The 21,173-nt window shown below is 33.9% G+C and overlaps 2 pseudogenes; both read right to left on the bottom strand.

The window, feature by feature from the left end:
* Nucleotides 1-11,817: 11,817 nt before the first annotated feature.
* Nucleotides 11,818-14,894, bottom strand: LOC105856720 (apoptosis-enhancing nuclease-like; annotated as a pseudogene).
* A 790-nt stretch (nt 14,895-15,684) lies between these two features.
* On the bottom strand, nt 15,685-15,784 carry LOC142866091 (uncharacterized; annotated as a pseudogene).
* Between the last annotated feature and the right edge of the window lie 5,389 nt (nt 15,785-21,173).

Below are 21,173 nucleotides of genomic sequence, written 5' to 3'. Positions count from 1 at the left end.
ACCAACATTTATTGTTTTGGGGCTTTAGGATAAAGGCCATTCTCACTGGAGATAAGTGATATCTCATTGTGGTTTCAATTTGCATTTCCCTGATGGTTAGAGATGTTGAGCATTTTTTCGTATGTTTGTTGGCCATTGCTCTATCTTCTTTTGAAAAGTTTCTGTTCATACCCTTTGCCCACTTTTTGATAGGGTTGTTTGATTTTTTCTTGCTGATTTTCCTGAGTTCTATATAGATTCTACTTATCAGCCTTTTATCCAATGTGTAAAATGACAGTATTTTCTCCCATTCTGTAGGTTGTCTGTTTGCTCTCATGATAGTTTCTTTGGCTATGCAGAAGCTTTTTTATTTGATCAGATCTCATTTATTTATTTTTGTTGTTCCTGCGATTGCCTTTGGGGTCTTCTTCATAAATTCTTTGCATAGGCCAATGTCTATAAGAGTTTTTTCCAGCATTTTCTTCTAGAATTCTTATAGTTTCACGTCTTAGGTTTAAGTCTGTTATCCACCGTGAGTTGATTTTTGGTAGAGGTGAAAGGTGCGGATCCTGTTTCAGTCTTCTACATGTGGCTAGCCTGTTTTTCCAGCACCATTTATTGAATAAGGATTCTTTCCCTCAGTGAATGTGCTTGTCTGCTTTGTCAAAGATTAGAGGGCTATATGAGGATGGTTTTATATCTGGGTTCTCAGTTCTGTTCCATTTTTCTGTGTCCCTGTTCTTGTGCCAATACAATGCTGTTTTAGTTACTATAGCCCTATAATATTGTTGCTTGATAGCCTATTTAGTTTTCTCACTGAATAATATTTCCTTTTAAGGCTGTACTGCAATTCGTTTATCCATTCACCTATTGAAGGATGTCTTAGTGGCTTCAAATTTTTAATATTTAGAAAGAAAGCTGCTATAAACATTCATGTACATGCGTTTACATAAGTTTTCATTTCTTTGGGTAAATAGCAAGGAGAAAAATTGCTGGATTGAACTATTTGACTATGTGTAGCTTTGTTACAAACTTCCAAACTGTTTTTCAAAGTGCCTGCACCACTTTGCATTCCTATCAGCAATAAATGAGAATTTCTGTCTCTGCACATACTCACCAGCATTTAATATTGTTAGTGTTTGGAGTTTAGCATTTCTCGTGGTATATAGTAGCATCTCATTAATGTTTTATTTTGCATTTCTGTTATGATATATATTGCTTTTCATATGCTTATTCATCATCTATATATGTTCATTGGTGAAGTGTCTTTTCAGGTCTTTTATATACTTTTTAAATTGGGTTCTTTTCTTATTGTTGGGTTGTAGGACTTCTTTGTTTATTTTGAATACAAGTCCTTTATCAGATATGTATTGTGCAAATACTTTTTAGCTCATAGTTTTATTTTCTTAATAGTAGCTTTCACAGAGCAGAAATTTGTTTTCTTTAATGAGGTCCACCTTTCAATATTTTCCTTTATGGATGATACTTTCAGCTTCTATCAATAAGATCACTGCTAAGCTCAAAGTCACCTAGTTTTCATCTATGTTATCTTCTAGAAGATTTGTAATTTTGCATCTTATATTTTGGACTGCCATCCCTTTTGAGTTAATTTCTGATGAGATTTCTTTTTGTATGTTATTTGTTGAGTTTTTCCAACACCATTTGTGAAAAAAAATGTCTATTTTCCATTCAATGGTCTTTGTGACTTTGTTAAAGATTAGTTTATTATATTGGTATGAGTCTATATCTGGACCCTATATTCTGTTCCATTGACCTATTTGTCTATTCTTTCACCATAATCACTTTTTTTGATTACTGGAGTTTTACAGATAGACCTGAAATTATATAGTGTCAGTACTCCTATTTATTTATTTATTTTAATTTTTAAATTTTTTTTATTTCAGTATAATACGGGGGTAGAAATGTTTATTTTTCTTCTTCGTCTATATCATGTTGACTTGTGAGTCTTTTGCCTTTCTGTATAAAATTTAAAAATGTGACCATATACACAAAATAACTTACTAGGATTTTGATGAGAATTGTGTTGAATCTGTGGATCAAGTAGGGAAAAATTGATATATTAGTAATATTGAGTTTCCTATTCATGAACATGGAACATTTTTCAGTGCATAGTGGTTGCCCTTATCTAAGGTTTACTAATATCTAATCTATAAACCTTATTCAAATTTCACCAATTATCCTATTAACATTCTTCTTCTGGTGTAAGATGCAATCCAGGATCCTGAATTGCATTTATGATGATACAATTATCACTAATGAGGGTCTTTCTCTCATGAATGGGACTTGCTGCCCTCAAAAAGGACTTGTCGGAGGGTATTTGTTCCTTTTCACTCCTCCCGTTCCTTCTGCCATGTGAGAACACAGCATTCCTCTCCTCCAGAGTAGGTAGCAAAAATACACCATCTTGGAAGCAGAGAGCAGCCCTTACCAGACACTAATCCTGGCAATAGTTTGATCTTGGACTTACTTGCCTTCAGAACCATGAGAAATAAATTTCTATTGTTTATAAATTACCCAGTCTATTGTATTTTGATATAGAAGCACAAACATATTAAAATGCTGGGTCAGACCTTCACATATTTGAAAAGTACTAGACAAAGATGTCATAAAAGCCCCTTGTTTTAATTGGCCTGATGTTTTCTCATAATTAGATTGAAGTTACACACTTTTGGTAAAAATTATGCAGAAATGTATCATACCATGGAGCAAATAATGTCAATATGACTCATTATTGGAAATACTAACTTCAGTAACTTACTCAAGTTGGGATTCTCCAGTATTTCAAAGTTATAATTTTTCCTTTGTAGTTAATAAATATTTTGTAAGAAAATACTCTGAGAAATGCAAGTATCTCATGTTTTACCATACCTTTTCACATTTTAGCTTCGTAGATATCAATACAATGATGTTGAACAAAGTAATTTTCATTTTCTATTTTTGTCTTTTCATATTTGAAATCTATTTTTAAAAGCACCTGTCTTTCTTCACCCACCCACTTGTTTATACAATTATTTATATATGTACCAATATGGTCTCATAATTATTTTGTTTTTTATGTTATATAATTATTCTTATTATTTATTTTCATGCTCAAATTGCCCCATATATATGAGTATAAGTAGATCCTTCAAGTGGCTTCATCTACTTTCAACAAGCCATCATAAGTTTTTGAGCTCTTTATTGTTTCCTGGAACACCAAATTATTCCATGTTCATCTTGTACTTTCCATGCATTAATCCAATTATTAATCATTGCTACAAATAGCCATGGTTTCTTTTATTGGAGAAGGGTACTTAGAATCCAAGGAAACTAAGATCTGAATGCTTGGTGTGTTCATTGCCACTGGATATCACTATTTCTAGAATCTCTCGGTAGACAGAGATAACCCAAACATACAGCCACATCTCTATTTGTGTATGTATATATATACACACACAAACCTTAAAGGTAATCATGTATAATTACTGAAAGGAAACTAGAATTAGAGCTAAAAGTATTCAAGTATAATGACTTAAAGAAAATCATGACAATGATGTTTTACCAAATATAGAATAAATGTAATGAGATAGAAACAATATTTTAAAAGAAATTCTGATGCTGAGATGTAAAATATATGAAATTTTAAAGATTCACTCAAGGGGATCAACAGAAGATTCTAGCTGAGAAAGAAAAAATCAACAAACTTGAAAATATAAAACTTGAGTTCATACATTCTGAGAAATGGAATGAAAGATAAAGAAGAAAAATGAACAGCATCTCAGAGAAATATGGGTTGCCATCACGTGTACCAACATATATATAATGGGAATTCTAGAAGGAGAGTTGGAGAGAGAAAGGGGAAGAGGAAATAATGGCTGAAAACTCCCAAATTTGAAGGAAGGCATTAATATACACATACAAGCTAATTGATGAACACAAGTGGAATTAACTCAAGGAGATCCATACCTCGCCACAATAAAATCAAACTATAAAAAAACAGATAAAATCTTGAAAGCAGCAAAAGAAAAATGAAAATAGAAATATAATCACATACAAGTGATCTTCAATTAGATTAAAAGCTGACTTTTTATCAGAAGCGATAGAGACTAGAAATCCTTTACCATGTTTCCCTGAAAATAAGACAGGGTCTTATATTTATTTTTCCTCAAGAAGACACCCTAGGGCTTATTTTCAGGGGATGTGCTATTTTTTAAGTACGGTACAACAATCTACAATTATTCAAATATAGTTAAGTCATCTTCTTCTGGAACATCATCATAAATCTCCAAACCCCGAATTCCATCCTGAATTTTTTGCGACTCTATTTCCTTTAGAACCATTGGCCCCAATCTCTCATGTCGAGCAATAGAGCTCTTATGCGGTTCCTCTTCTAGACCACTCTACAAGGAAATGCTTGGGTTGTGAAGACAAGCTGCATAGCCACGCCCATCACTAGGTATTATTTTTGGGGTAGGGCTTATATTGTTCAAATGCTTAGAAATCCTGCTAGGGCTTATTTTATGGGTGTGAGATGATATATTTAAAATGTTGAAGTTATCCTGAGCATGAAACCTTAAGAACCTAGAAGAAGATGTTGAGAAAACTGTATCAGACATTGGCCTAGGAAATGAATTCTTGAGGAAGACCCCAAAGGCAATCACCGCAGCATCAAAAATAAACAAATAGGATATGATCAAATTAAAAAGTTTCTGCACAGCCAAGGAAACTATCATTAGAGCAAATAGACAACCTACAGAATGGGAGAAAATGTTTGCTCTCTACACTTCCGATAAAGGTCTAATAACAAGAATATATCTAGAACTCAAAAAGAATTAACAAGAAAAAATCAAACAACCTCATCAAGAAATTGGCAACGGAAATGAACAGAAACTTCTCCAAAAAAGACAGAATAATGCCCTGCAACCATATAAAAAATGCTCAACATCACTTATCATCAGAGAAATGCAAATGAAAACCACAATGAGGTACCACCTAACCCCAGTAAGAATGGCCTGTATCAAGAAATCTCAAAACAACAAATGCTGGCAAGGATGTGGAGAGACAGGAACACTCCTACACTGCTAGTGGGACTGCAAATTAGTGCAACCTTTGTGGAAAAGAATTTGGAGATACCTCAAACGACTAGATATAGAAACACCAATCAATCCAGCATAAGACACTCTATTATGAAGACATCTGCACCTGAATGTTTATGGCAGCACAATTCACTATTGCAAGGACACGGAAACAACCGAAGTGCCCGTCAATTCACGAGTGGATAATTAAAATTTGGCATATGTTCACAATGGAATATTACTCAATCTTAAGAAATGACAGCGAGCTAGCACCACTTATACTATCCTGGATTACGCTTAAGCCCATTATCCAAAGTAAGGCAACACAAGATCAGGAAAATGGGCTCCACATGTACTCGCCATCAAATTGGTACTAACTGATTAAAATTATGGTGCTCAAAGGGTGGTGGTGTTCAACAGGGATTCGGTGGTAGCGGGGGGTAATCCCACATCTGAGGGATGTGATGAGCATTGTGGAGGAGAAGGGCATACCTCTAACCTTTGCTAGGGAGAGGCAAAGATATAAAATGTAACCAAAATGTCAAACAACAACAACAACAAAAACATTTATTGGGTGTTGAACAGGTGGGAGGGAGGAAGAGGGACGGGTATGTACTTACATAATGAGTGCGATGTGCATCACCCGGAGGATGGACGCACTTGAAGCTCGACTTGAGGAGAGAGGGAAGGCAAGGGCTATATGTAACCTTAACAACATTTGTACCCCCATAATATGATGAAATTAAAAAAAGAAAAAAAAAGAAATAGATAATCTGAATAGACCAATATTGAGTAAGAAGATTAAATCTGCAATAAAAATATCTCCTATCAAAGAATAAAGTAAAATAAAATGTTGAAGTTAAAGAACTGCCACCCAACAATTCTGTATTCAGCAAAACTATCTTTCTAAAAGGAAAGCCAAATTAAAGACATTCCTTGATTAAAAAAATAAAAAAAAAAAACAGTGTCCATCACTACCATAAATGCCCTATAAAAATATTAAGGATGTCTTTTAGGATGAATATAAAGGACATGACAAAAATTTGAATCCAGTTTTATGGCAGGATTCCACTCTTTTTATGGCTATATAATATTCCATTATATAGACATACCACTAATATAAAGAAATAAAGAACACTGGTAAAAGTAACTACATAGGTGAAAATAAAAGAAAGTATAAATGTATTTTTCTAACTCTTTTTTTCTCCTCTATGATTTTAAAAACAACCACATAAAACAATAATTATAAAATTGTATTTATGTGTTTATTATGTATAAAGATATCATTTTATGATAATAAAACAAAACCAAGGGAAGAAATAATGTAGCTAAATTAGAGCAAATGTTCTGTATATTCTTGAAATTAAGTTAGCATTAATTTGAAATAAATTGTTTAATATTAAGATACTAATTTTAATACCAAGAGCAACACCTAAAAATAACTCAAAATATAGTTAAATTCATGAGAAGGAAATTAAAATGGTATGCTAGAAAAATATTTTTAATTCAAAAAAGACAGTAATGGAAGAGTAGAGAAAGATACAAATAAGATGAATAGAAAACAAAATAACAAAATAGCAGACATATCCTAAATTGTCAGTAATTACATTATTTTTACTCCAATTTAAAGGCTTAGATTGGCAGACTAGACCAGAAAGCATGATTGAATTACATGTTGTCTTTAAGAGACATATTTTATATGTAAAGTACAAAAAGGTAGAAGCAAAAAATAAAAAGATGATAAGGGTTAAATCATGCAATCATTAACCAAAAGAGAACTGATGTACTTATATTAATATCAGACAAAATACACATTAAAAAAAAACTTGTTACTAAAGACAAAAAAGAACATTTTACAATGATAAAACTGTCTATCCACCAAGAAGAAATAGTGATTATTAACATATAAACACATAACACCAGAGTTCTAAAACACATTTAAAAAACTGAAACAATCAAAGGAATAAAGATAATTCAACACGAATAGTTGAAGAGTCCAATACCTCACTTCTAATAATGAATAAAACAACTAGAAATTGATTCACAGAGAAACAGGAGACTTTAAAACACTATGAAAAAGTTAGATTAAATAGACATCTATTTTAGACTCTAAACAACAATGGCAGCCTGTGCATTCTTCTCAAGTATACATGGCACATCCTCCAACATAAAGAATGCTAGAGCAAAGAGGAGTCCTGAATATATTTAATGGCACTTAATTAAACAGCGGGATTAAAATAGAAATCATCAACTTAAGGAGAATTGGAAAATTAACAAATATTTATAACTTAAGCAATATTTGTCTAAATAACCAGTGGATCAGAGAAAAAATTATTAATACAAGGGAAATTTGAAAATACTTGGTGATGAATGCAAATAAAAAACAATATGCCCAAACTAATAAGATGTAGCAAATGTACTGTTTAGGGGAATATTTGTAACTATAAACATAGATATTACAAAGAAAGTTAAATCTCAAATAAACAACTTAGCCTTCCACTTTAATAAATTAGAAAATGAAGAGATAGCTAAGCTCAAAGCAAGCAGAAGGAAAGAAATAAAGATTGGAACAGAAGAAAATGAAAGAGAGAATAGAAAACTAATAGAAAAAATTAATAAAATTAAATGTTGCTTATAAAATAACAAACTATTAACCATAGTGATCAAAAAAAAAGGAAAGATAAATTATTCAAATCAGTAACAGAAGAGGGACAACACTAATGATCATACAGGAGTAAAAAGTTTTATAATGAAATATTTTGAACAATTGTAATCCTACAAATTAGATAACCTCAATAAAATGGACAAATTTCTAGAAGCACCCAAAACACTAAACCCAATATAAGAAGTAGAAAATGTGAATAAATCTATAAACAAATAAAGAGATTGAATTAGTAACAAAAGTACTTTCCACCAGGAAAAACTCAGGCCCCCATGCCATACTGATTAAATTCTACCAAACATTTCAATAAAAATTAACAAGAATCCCTTACAAAATATTTTAAATGTTATAAAATTCTATAGGAAATATAAAATAGTATCTGTTTGCAAATAACATAATCTTATATGTAGAAAACCCTAAAGATTACACAAAAAATATTGTTGGAGCTAATAAATTTATTACAGCCATAGAATAGAAAATCAACAAAGAAAAACTACATTTCTGCTTTTCTATATACATTTTTTTTTATTTCAGCATATTATGGGGGTACAAACGTTAAAGTTACATACATTGCCCTTGCCTCCTCTCCCTCCTCAAGTCAGAGCTTCAAGCGTGTCCATCCCCCAGAAGGTGCGCATCGCACTCACTATGTTTGTAAATACCCATCCCCTCCTTCCCCCTCCCACCTGCCCAACACCCGATAAATGTATCATCTAACCTCAGTGAGATTGGCCTGTATCAAGAAATCCCAAAACAACAAATGCTGGTGAGGATGTGGAAAGATAGGAACACTCTTACACTGCTGGCAGGTCTATATACATTTTTTATAGTTGCATGCTTCTGAGATTCTAGGTAGAATTTACCCCCAAAATTATTTTTCCTGCCTCAGTAAGACTCATTTGCTGAAAAACAGCTCATCTTGTTCTGTTTTCTACCTTCTAAATACATAATTTTCTAGTGATGGGTGAGATGTTGAAAACGACATAAGAACAGAGAATCCATTTTTAAATACTAGAGTCGAACAATTTAATGAAATCTTTACTCCCCCAAAATGAGTACCTCTTTTTTTTTTTTTGCTTACAAATGAGTGCTTTGGGAGTCTTTTGAAGTATTTTATGTCAGAGATTCGTACACTTATAAGCTTCATTCTATCTTCAAGCATACTAAAGCAAAAGACCTAAAATTAGAGTGTAGGATCGTAATGCTTGTTATAAGCTCTATCTTCAATAACCCTCTAAAGATTGTAGTTAATCTCAATGCATGCTTTCCTGTCATGACAAGTTGTAAACAAGTATCCTCTATGCCAGTTTTTGGCAAGATTTTTTTGTAAATGGTCTGATAACATACATTTTAGCTGTTACAGATTGCATATACGCTCTATCAGATCCTCCTCTTCTCGTCTTCCTTTTCCTCTTCTTTGAACTCCTCATTCTCATTCTTTTTCTAACCTTTTAATGATGTAAAGATACTGATAATAACCCACACATTCTTAGCTAGCAGGCCTTGCAAAATAGACCGCTTGTCCAATGTGGGCATGGCTTTAAACTGATGACTTGTTCTTTTCTTTCTTCTTTTTTTAAATCATAAACTGATTTAAAGTGATAAGCTAAGTATGTTATGGAAGCAACCATATTCATGTTTAATTACTACCAGAAAGAACAGTTCAATATAAATTCTGTCAAAATCAAAGTAATTATTTAGAGTTAAAATTCTCTATTGTTCAATAGATGATTCTAAGCAAACACCTCTAGTAAGCTGATATTTTCATTTTTGTTGCTCTCTTATGCTAGGAGTCTTAATCAGTACTACTTAAAGTTAAACATTCTGTAGAAGCCAATTTGAGATTATTTTAGAATTATGTAACACAACTTTTCATCTTTATTCTTGGTATTTCCTAGGTTAAAAAATGTATTTATTGAAGAACTCTGGGTTTCAAGTGGTACTTGTTCACATAAATAGAAATAAAACTACTATCTATGTTATGATAATGTTTATCATCATCCCTGTTTCACCTAGCTCTAGACTCTTGAATTAAATCATTGAAGTTATATTTCTCACTAACACATGAGTCACTGTCTAGAGATTTCAATTTCACAAATGAAGCTAACAGTCTGGTGTAAGCTATCATAACTTACACTGCAGAGATGCTTCATCTGACTTATAATAGTAGTTTGCTGGATTCTCAAGATAATCTGATCACATCACACTTTTTGAAATATTTCACGTCTTCTCATCACCTACCAATTAAAATTCAACTTACCTTATTAATCTATTTCCTACCACTAACTCACTTATATGTTATGCTTTAGCCACATCGAACTACTCACCAATCCCTAAATATATATTTTCTCTGCCTAAAATGCCATTCCCCAATTTCTCTACATAAAAATGTCTACATATTATTCATTCTGTGATATCATTTGTCTGAACTAAATTTGATGTTTAAAATTCCCCAGGGGAAAAGTGATGTTTAATTAGTGAATTTCTTCCAATGCATGCCAGACACTTTAAAGAGGTAGATATTAATATAAGGCAATATCAAATCTCAGCAGAGAACACTTGTCATTAACATCTATTTTCTAGAATATCTTAAGATCAGACAAGACATACCAACCTCCATAGTAGTGTGTTTTTACATAAATTCTGCTTGTAGATTTAAAGAGTTGAAATAAATGGTCTTCAAAAACAGGGCCACATGAATAAACTATGCCATTCAAATTTCATCTGTTGAAATTGCAAGAAGTGGGAATTAGGTGATCTTAATTATTCACATGAGAGTGAATTCATATCATCATCTGTTCCTAGGCAGAAATACTCATGATAACGTTATATTGTCCAGAGATTCTTACATGCCTTTGCGTTTAAAACAGAAGTAAACCTGGAAAAATGTGCAGAAACACTTGTTAAGAATAAATCCCATCATATTTTCTCACAAAGCCCTTTGCCACTCTTTAACATCACAATTTATTTGTAGATAGTTGTGCTTCAAAAGTACTATTTGGGGGCTTCATTTAAAAGTTAACAAGTCTTTTGAAAAAGAATTGATTCACAGTACTAAGATTTATGTACAAAGTCTTTGCACTATTAAGAAGAGATATACTAGAAAGTTGCTAACATACTTCTGAAATTATATCCAAAGGAACTATCATCTTACAAGAGGAAGTCAATGCCATTCTATCTCTATGCAACCATTGAGTCAATTCATTTTAAGCAGGAAACACCATTTTTACTTTAAAGGAGAAATAAGATCAAAGAACTTTAGCACAACTTTCGAATGAAGCAGATTGTCTTGAATCATTGGATAATTTTAATCTAAAATCTAGTGATGAAATAAAAATAGCAAAATTATAAGCACCTATGAATAAGGCATCTGGTATCTCAAAATATGAGTATATGCTCTATGATTTCCTGGTTAAATAATTACATTAGTAATGGAGGAAATTATGTTCTTAATGCTAAATATTACTAGTTCTTATGTCAATATTTTTGTTATCATTTTTTAACTTGAAAGTCTACAGTTATGTGCAACAATGACTCAAGTAGATGTTAGGCTAGAATAGTTTTTACCATTAAAAGTTCTTTTGAAACTGGTTAATTCACCTCTTGAATATTTAGCATTATCTACCAAAATAGCCCTCAAATAGGGGCTTTAATGTAAACAAAAAGTTAGCTCTGAAAATATTAATATATATTCAGAGTATAAAAAACAAGTACTCATTTCATCTGTTAGCATTTTAGCAACAAGTTTTTAACAAGGGAACTAATTAAGTTATAAACAATTTATCTGTTCACATTATAAACTTTCAATTATCATTCATATTATATCCTTTTGGAAACAGAAGTATAAATTAAATTGCATTAAGGTAAATATGTGTAAATCACACAGAATTGTAGCTTTTATTAGTGTTATTATCAATATTAAATTTGTATTAACTTTTTAAGAGAGTGATTACATTCATACTTTTATTTGCATGTGAAGTTATCATAGAATGTGATATTACTCTACGTTAAAAATGAGTAGAAGCAGTTTTATTCTCTTAGAGCTACAATAAAATCATTGTAAAGCCAAAATCAGAATTATAAATTATTTGTACATACCAATGAAGAGTGAATTCAGTCATCTGAATACTTTTCCACATATTTTGGTATCAACTAGACCAGGATTTTCTATAATCTGGTTGCTTTCTACAATCAATAACAAAATGCTTCTGATGGAATAGATGGTAAAACTATCCTAGTAAACTGGTTGTGTGCAAAGACATGAACAGAGCCTAACATCATAGCTTATGACTGAGAGTTTTCCAATGAAATCTTTTTAGTAGAGTTTATAAATAGATAACTATTTTAAAACCATTATGATTTGTACTTAGGAACTAAGACATATATAATACATATGTAGGCATATACTAAGAAATTATTTTAAAGAGTTAATTTTACTCATGGCAGTTACTGTATTTTAAAAGTTAAGAAGCAATTAAAGTTATTGTAGTTGCAGTCACAAGATCACTCACATTTATATCATGCACCCACAATGATTCCAGAGTTCATTATGTAATTGTTGCAACTTTCAAAATCTAGGGGATTAACGACCAAAGCTAACAGATTGTCAGTTAATTGTCCTAATATAAATATTTGTAAAAATCTGTTAAACTTAATGATGTAAAGATTATGAAAAAGAGTCTCAAAACTATTTTTCTCCTCCTTTTTGTTTGGCATTAATGACTGTATTCTAACCAAAGAGTAGTTCCCATGTAATTGTTTGTGGGTGTTAAAGATATGACATGGCCAAATCGAAGTGGCATGGCATTGAAATAGGAGGTGAAATAGAAAACCTATTGCTTAACTAAGATCAATGAGAATCACCTAAGCAAATGCAGGTTACTAGCTGAAATAGACAAAGCTTCATAATACAAAATAATATTCATTATTGTAGTAGACATGACATTAACAAAACATTCAGGGCAGTTATGTAATGCTTAACTAATATGTTTATACAACTCTCTCCCTAGAAAAAAGTCACAAGAAAAATGGATGAAGCCAAATCTTAGTATTAAGTTTCAGACTTCCTGGTGCAGTAAATATGATATGAATGGTAAAGTAATGATCTTTTTATTTTATTTTTTATATCAGAATATTCGAGGCTACATATGCTTTGGTCACATAAATCGGTTTTGCACCTCCTGAATCAAAGCTACAAGTGAGCCCATCCTCCAAACAGGGTGCACCACACCCACTAGATACAAATTTACCCATCGCCTCCTCCCCTCTCCCACATGCCCAATCCCTAATGAATCTTACTTCCATATCTTCACATCAGTGCTGATTGATTAGTACCAATTAATGGTGAGTATGTGTGATGCTTGTTTTTCCATTCTTGTGATATTTTACTTAGAAGAATGAGCTCCAGCTCCATCCAGGATAATACAATAGGTAGTTCACCATTTTTTTTATGGCTGAATAGAACTCCATGGTATAGATAGATAGATAGATAGATAGATAGATAGATAGATAGATAGATAGATATACATATATATAGCACAATTTATTAATCCACTTGTGTATTGATGGGCAATTGAGTTGTTTCCACATCTTTGCAATTGTGAATTATGCTGTTATAAACATTCAAAGGCAGATGTCTTTATTATAGAATGTGTTTTTCCTATGAGTAGATACATAGTAGTGGGATTGCTGGATCAAATAATAGTTCTACTTTTATTTTTTTTATTTTTTTCACTATGCTACCTTTTTTATTACAGTATCATTGTCAAAGTCTCTTGAGTTTTGCCCCCCTATCCAATTTCCCTTTCAGCCTTGTGGTTTGTTGAATGTAATGATTTCCAGGAAATCATAGCTCTCCCCAAGCCTATAGACCTACTGGATCAGTCTCCATGGAGAGATCTGGGGACAAGGATCCTCAATTGTTAACAAGGCTATAGGTGTTCTCTGTGGTCAAGCACATTTGGCAATTCCTGGTACACTAGTGTAGTTCCAACGACTAAATAATTTTCAAAGCCCTGAAAAACAATAAATATGCCAAAACATTCACACCTGAGAGTGATAGGACTGTGGCCTTTACAAATTTTATACAGATATGGAAAACATAACAGAAAAACAAAACTTAAAATAGTAGCTGTGAATCACCTTACAGTTGGTATAGCCTTTCTGTAAACCTGGTCCTGTGTAACACCCCAGCAATCCTCATAGGGAGGTAGAGTCAAGATTTTTATTCACTCTATTTTATGGAGAAGGAACCTACTGTTTGGAGCAGTCAAGTGACTTCCCCAAGGTGTCAAAGTGGCCACTCTCCCAGGGTTGCTCTTCCCAGCCCAACGCACCTCCCAAATAAGCCCGCAACCCTGCCCTTACCTCTTTCTGGGCCACCTGGAAGGGGATGGCCTTGCACATATGCTGCCTGCCAGTGCGGTAGTCAAGGATTGTCATCTCAGCCCAGATGCACTTGTCATAAAGGACGTCGCCATGGTAACTCACCACGGGTCAGCAGGCCAGCTCACTGACCCGCCCTCGGGGTCCGTGCCCACCGTCTCACAATGGATAGCCACGTACTTGCTGGGCAGGGGCCCAGAGGCTTCCCTGGGGGCAGGCCTTCTGCTGCATGGGGCACTGCCAGATCCAGCCCTTGGACTCTGCCTCCTGCTGCTGGCAGCTGCTGTGCCCGGTGTTGCCCCGGCGGGCTGGGCAGCGGGGACGCCCCTAGCCCTGGAGGCATGCTCAGCAGCCCCCGCTCCTACAACAAGGCCTTCCGCGCCATGACCCGCTGGTGCTGTAGGCTCCTCCTCTTGTGCCATCACCAAAGCACATCCTTGGCATTCAGGTGCGTAAGGGAAGGGCACAGCCACTGGGCAAACTTAGGGCCTCCCAGGGAACCATGCCAGTCAGTTCACTGCTCAGGGCAAGGGAAGCCAGGTAGATAATCTCCCAGCGGGGCAGCAGCCGGCAGCAGCGACAGACAGAGCCCCACAGCCCAGCGCTGCCCTCTCTGGCTCCGGACCCCCAAGCAGGGCAAGGACAGGGCTGGGGTGGCGCCCAGGGCGACCTGCACAGCTGTGGGCCTGAGGAGCCGGGTCAGCCGAGCCCCAGAGTCCCCAGTGGCAGGCGCTGGGTCTCAGCTGCCTGGAAGGCCCCGCCCCAGCCCGCAGGAGGACCTCCCCTGTCCCCATGGTCTAGTTCCACTTTGAGTTTTCTGTGGTATCTCCATACTACTTTCCATAGAGGTTGTACTACTTGTCAGTCCCACCAGCAATGTAGGAGTGTTCCTATCTCTCCACATCCACACTAGCATTTGTTGTTTTGGGACTTTCTGAAAAAGGCCATTCTCACTGGAGATAAGTGATATCTCACTGTGATTTTGATTTGTAATTCCCTGATGATTAGAGATGTTGAGCACCTTTTTATACTTTTTTAGCCATTATTCTATCTTCTTCTGAAAAGTTTCTGTTTATGTCCTTTGCTCACTTTTTAATGGGGTTGTTTGATGTTTTCATGCTGATTTTTTTGAGTTCTTTGTATATTCTAGTTATCAGCCATTTATCGGATGTGTGGCATGCTAATATTTTCTCCCATTCTGTAGGTTGTCTGCTCACCCTAACGATAGTTTCCTTGACTATGCAGAAGCTTTTTAATTTTGTCTGGTCCCATATATGAACTTCTCTAGACATCAATTTTCTCATCTGTATAAAGGAGGGCAAGGATATCTGTATGTCCAAGGTTGCTGGAAGATTTCAGTGACATAATTAATATGCATCAAAGTACAGACTCTGGTATCATAAAAAATATTGATAACTTTCATCCCTTTTCTATCCTCTGTCCAAACTCCTCTTTTGTTATTTTAACAGATGAGTCTTGCACCAAGTGAAATTGATACATTTAATACAGATACATAAATAATACAAAATGAACTATTTGGTCTGTCATAATTATTTCTTTTATCTTATAGTATAACTTTTGTTGAAAAATGGGATACACTTCATCAATTTTCATGAAATATTTGTACAGGGGCCATGACATTTTTTCTATATTATGCCAATTTTAGTATATGTGCTATGATCACTGGTATAAATTTTTTTAAATTTCAGAATATTAAATATTACAGGGGTAAAAATTCTTGGGTTACGTGAATTGCCTTTGCATCACCTGAGTCAGAACTACAAGGTGCCCATTCCCCAGACAGCGTGCACTGTACCTGTTAGGTGTCAATTTACCATCCCCTCCTCCACATCGTACCTGCCCCACCGGCTAGGAATGTTACTTCCATATGTGCGTATGTGTTGATCAGTTAGTACCAATTTAATGGTAAGTACGTGTGATGTTTGTTTCTCCCTTCTTGTGATACTTCACTTAGAAGAATGGGCTCCAGCTCCTCGTGCAGGTTAATACAAGATGTAGTTCACCATTTTTTTTCATGGCTGATTAGTACTCCATGGTATACATACATATACCATATTTTATTAATCCACTCATGTACTGATGGGCACTTGGGTTGTTTCCACATCTCTGCAATTTTGAATGATACTGTTATGAACATTTTAGTGCAGATGTCTTTAACATAGAGAGTCTTTTTTTCCCCATGGGTAAATACCCACTAGTGAGATTGCAGGATCAAATGGTAGTTCTACTTTAATTGTTTGAAGTATCGTTATGTTACTCTCCATATAGATTGTACTAATTTGCAGTCCAACACACAGTGTATGAGTGTTCCTATCTCTTTGCATCTATGCTGCCATTTATTCTTTTGGGACTTTTTGATAAAAAGCCATTCTCACTGGGCTTAAGTGATATCTCATTGTGGTTTTGATTTGCATTTCCCTGATGATTAGAGATGTTAAGCATTTTTTCATACATTTGTTGTCCATTTTTCTATCTTCTTAGGAAAAATTCTGCTCTTGTACTTTGCCCATTTTTAATGGGGTTGTTTGATTTTTTCTGCTGATTGTCTTGAGATCTATATAGATTCTAGTTATCAAACCTTTTTTGGATGTATAGCATGCAAATATTTTCTCCATTTTGCAGGTTGCCTATTCGTTCTAATGATATTAATAGTTTCCTTGGCTGTGCAGAAGCTTTTTAACTTGATCAGATCCCATTTATTTATTTTTGTTGTTGCTGTGAGTGCTTTTGGCATCTTCTTCATAAATTCTTTAACTAGCCTGATGGCTATCAGAATTTTTCCAACATTTTGTTCTATAATTCTTATGGTTTCATCGGGAATTGATTTTTGTAAATTTTGTGAGAGGTGTGAGCTGTAGATCCTGTTTCAGTCTTCTACATGTGACTATCCAATTTTCAAGCATCATTTATTGTATAGGGATTCTTTTCCCCAGTGTATGGTTTTGTCTACTTTCTCAAAGATCATATGGGACTATGAGGATAGTTTTATATCTGGCTTCTCTATTCTGATCCATTAGTATATTTCTCCATTCTTCTTTCAGTACCATGCTGTTTTGATTGCTGTACCACATTTTATTAATCCACTCATGAATTGATGAGCACTTGGGTTCTTTTCACATCTTTGTAATTGTGAATTCTGCTGCTATTAATATTCCAGTGCAGATATCTTTATTATAGAATGTCTTTGTTCTTTTGGGTAGATGCCCAGCCATGGGATTGCTGGATCAAATGTTAGTTCTACCTGTATCTCTTTGAGGTATCTCCATATTACTTTCCACAGAGGTTGTAGTAATTTGCAGTCCCACTAACAGTGTAAGAGTGTTCTTATCTCTCCACATCCATTCCAGCATTTATTATTTTTGGACTTTATGATAGAGGCCATTCTCACTGGAGTTAGGTGATATCTCATTGTAGTTTTGATTTTAGTTTCCCTAATGATTAGAGATGAGCATTTTTAATATGTTTGCTGACCATTGGTCTGTCTGCTTCTGATAACTTCCTGTTCATGTCCTTTGCCCATGTATTGATGGAGTTGTTTGATTTTTTCTTGTTGGTTTTCTTAAGTTCTATACAGATTCTTGTTACCAGCCTTTTATTGAATGTGTAGAAAGCAAATATTTTTCTCCCATTCTGTAGGCTGTCTATTCACTCTAATGATAGTTTCTTTTAATTAATTTTTGTGAGTGGTGAGAGATATGGATCCTATTTCAATCTTCTATATGTGACTATCCAATTTTCCCAGGCCATTTATTGAATAGGGATTCTTTATCCCAGTATATATTGTTGTCCACTTTGTGGAAGATCAGATGGCAATATGTGGATGGTTTTATAACTGGTTTCTGTTATTTTTCATTCATCTATTTCTCCATTTTTGTGCCAGTACCATGTTTTTTTGGTTACTATAGAGTTGTAGTGTAGCTTAAAATCTGCTAAAGTGATGCCTCCAGATTGTTCCTTTTGCTTAAGGTTGTTTTGGCTATTCAGGCTTTTTTCCAGCTCAGTATAAAGCATAGAATTATTTTTTATAGATCTGTGAAATATGATGTTGGTATTTTGATGGGGATTGAATTGAATCTGTAAATCACTTTGGGGGAATATGGACATTTTAACAATGTTAATTATGCTGATCCATGAATGTGATTTGTTTTTTCATTTGTTTACATCATCTGCAATTTTCTTCCTTAGTGATTCATAGTTCTTTTTGGAGAGAGATTTAACCTCCTTGGTTGAATATATCCCTAGATATTTTATTTGCTTTGTAGCTATTGTGAAAGTATTGAGTCTTTGATTTGATTCTCAGCTCTCTGTTAGTATATAGGAATGCTACTGATTTGTGTACATTGATTTTGTAGTCTGAGACATTGCTGACTTTATTTTCCAGTTTGAGGGGTCTCTTCATGGAATCTTGCGGGTTTTCTAGATATAAAATCATATGATCAGCAAAGACTGATAGTTTGACCTCCTCTTTCCCCATTTGTATACCCTTAATTTTCTTTTATTGTCTGATTACTCTGGCTAGGACTTCTAGCACTCTGTTTAATAGAAATGGTGACAGTGAGCATCCTTATCTTGTTCCAGTTCTGAGTGGTGATGCTTTCCACTTTTCCCCATTTAGTATGATGTTGGCTTTGGGTTTGTCTTATATAGCTTTTATAATTTTGACATATGTTCTCTCTATGCCTATTTTCTTAAGAGTTTTTATCATAAAAGTGTGCTGAATTTGGTTGAATGCTTTTTCAGCATCTATTGAGATGATCTTATTATCTTTGTTTTGATTCTGTTTATGCTATGAATCACATTTATGGATTTACATAAGTTGAAGTATCTTTGCATCCCTGGGATGAAGCCCACTTGGTCATGGTGGATTATTATAGGTTTTTTGTGTGTGTGTGTGATGTGCTGCTGAATTTGGATTGCTAGAATTTTATTGAGGATTTTTCATCTATAGTCATAAAGAATATTGATTTATAGTTTTTAAAGTGATTGCTCTGATTTGTAATCACAGATATTAAATTTTGTTTTACATAATTGATACGGTGCTATAGACTTTATCTGTCTTACTTTTTTCCCTCAGCACTAGATTCTAAGGATATGTTCATGCTGCTATAAATAGGTATATTTTTGGTCTTTACTTACATCAGAGTATTCTAAAGTTTCCATCTACAACAGTTTTTAAGCCTCTGAAATAATTTTAAATTTGCAGAAGTGTTACAAAGATAGCACAGTAATCCCATATGTCCTTCAGCCAACTTCCACCAATATTAATAATTTAAATAGCAAAGCTGTAGTTATAAAAACTAAGAGATTATGATTAGTATAAGCTCTGATAGTATACAAACCACTGACTTTTTTTGGACTTCTCTCATTTATCCACTAATATTCTTTGAGTTTTTCAGGAGCTACTCTAAGATATACATTGCATTTAGTCTTCATGTCCCTTCAGTGTATTCTGATCTTAGAGATTTTCTTGTTTTTTCCTTATCGTTCATGACCTTAACACTTTTAAATGATACTTGTTAGGTATTTAGAAAAACATTCCTCCATTTCAGTTGGTCTGATCATTTTTCACTATTAGACTAAGGTTATGGGTTTGGAGAAGAATACCACAAAGGAAATGTACTCTTCCCATATCGGGGGTATAGGATATCATAATGATGTATTACTGATAATGTTAAATTAGATCTCTTCATTAAGTAGGGATCTTCAAGTTTCTTCATCGTAAAGTTAATATGCTTCATATTCAATACTTTTTCCTTTAGAACCAAGTCACTAAATTCCACCCACAAGTAAGTGAAAGTAATTAAGCTCTCCTACTTGATTGAAGAGTATCAGAGAATCCATGGATATTTATTGAAACCATCACAATAACAAATACTTTGGAGGGGATTACTTTGAGGTTATGCAATATATCATATTTCTACTTTGAGTTTCACCTTGTAGTTTTTGCATTTGTTTATGGAGCTTGCCTGAATCAATTACTGCTATGGAGTTATAATGATGCTTTTCTATTTCCTACATTGTTTTTATGTTTATTAATTGGAATTCCCTAAGGGGGAATTGTGCCTATTTCTTCTTTCCTTTATTTATGACATAATTTTATTTTTATCAGTAGACAACAATGAATATTTTTAAATTTTCTCGTTTATTGTCCGCACAATACTACCATCATTTATTTTGTTGCTCAAATTGTTCCAGCTTGAGCCATTGGGAGTTCTTTCAGGTTGCAACCTGTCTCTAACTTATTCCACCATTTTGGATTTTTTGAGCACTTCTTTGCTTTTTGACATTAGAAAATGATCCAGGTTCATCTTGTATTTCCTTTATCCCATTCCTAGAATCAGCCATTTCTCCTAGAATCAGCCATTTCTCCTAAGTATCATGATTACTTTCATTGTAGAATAGTATTAGAAACAAAATATGGATGCTATGTAGGTGGTTTGATACTAGATTTCACTGATTCTAGGCCTCTCAGTAGACATAGCTATGATATGTACATGTAGTAATCCATGTATTAATATATCCACATTTATTTCTTATATATGTTAAGATAAACATGAGTACATAAATTTGTAGTAATGTCTCTAACTCCAATCTAGCAACACAGCATTCATCCTACATTATTACCTTGATTATTTTTAATTTCTTTCTCTGACAGAGAAAAAGCAGGCCCTCATTATCTATAGTAAATTTATTTACTCAACCCCAATATACATGTAAAGTAGTTTCAGTATTTATGAACCATATATCTGTGAGAAACACATTTATCAACTGGAGCACAGTTTTGTGTGCAGTTCTTTTCATCTTAGCCTTATGATATCTAGACAACACATTGTTTTAAAAAGTTATTTAGGTGATCTTAATTCACCACTCACATAATTAAGTTTATATCATACATTTCTTAATATAGATACATTTTTATTTTTTACAGTCAGCATTCCATCCTGGGATCTCTCAATATCTTGCTTGATTTTTTAAAATTTTTATTTAGTGGCAATAAAGGCTAAACTTTGTGGTTTACAGTTTTATAGGTTTTGACAAATGCATAAATTATA

Source organism: Microcebus murinus, chromosome X, assembly GCF_040939455.1.
Source record: "Microcebus murinus isolate Inina chromosome X, M.murinus_Inina_mat1.0, whole genome shotgun sequence".
NCBI classification, from domain to species: Eukaryota; Metazoa; Chordata; class Mammalia; order Primates; family Cheirogaleidae; genus Microcebus; species Microcebus murinus.
Note: the sequence above shows the minus strand (reverse complement) of the source record. Positions and strands in the feature narration are given on the sequence as shown.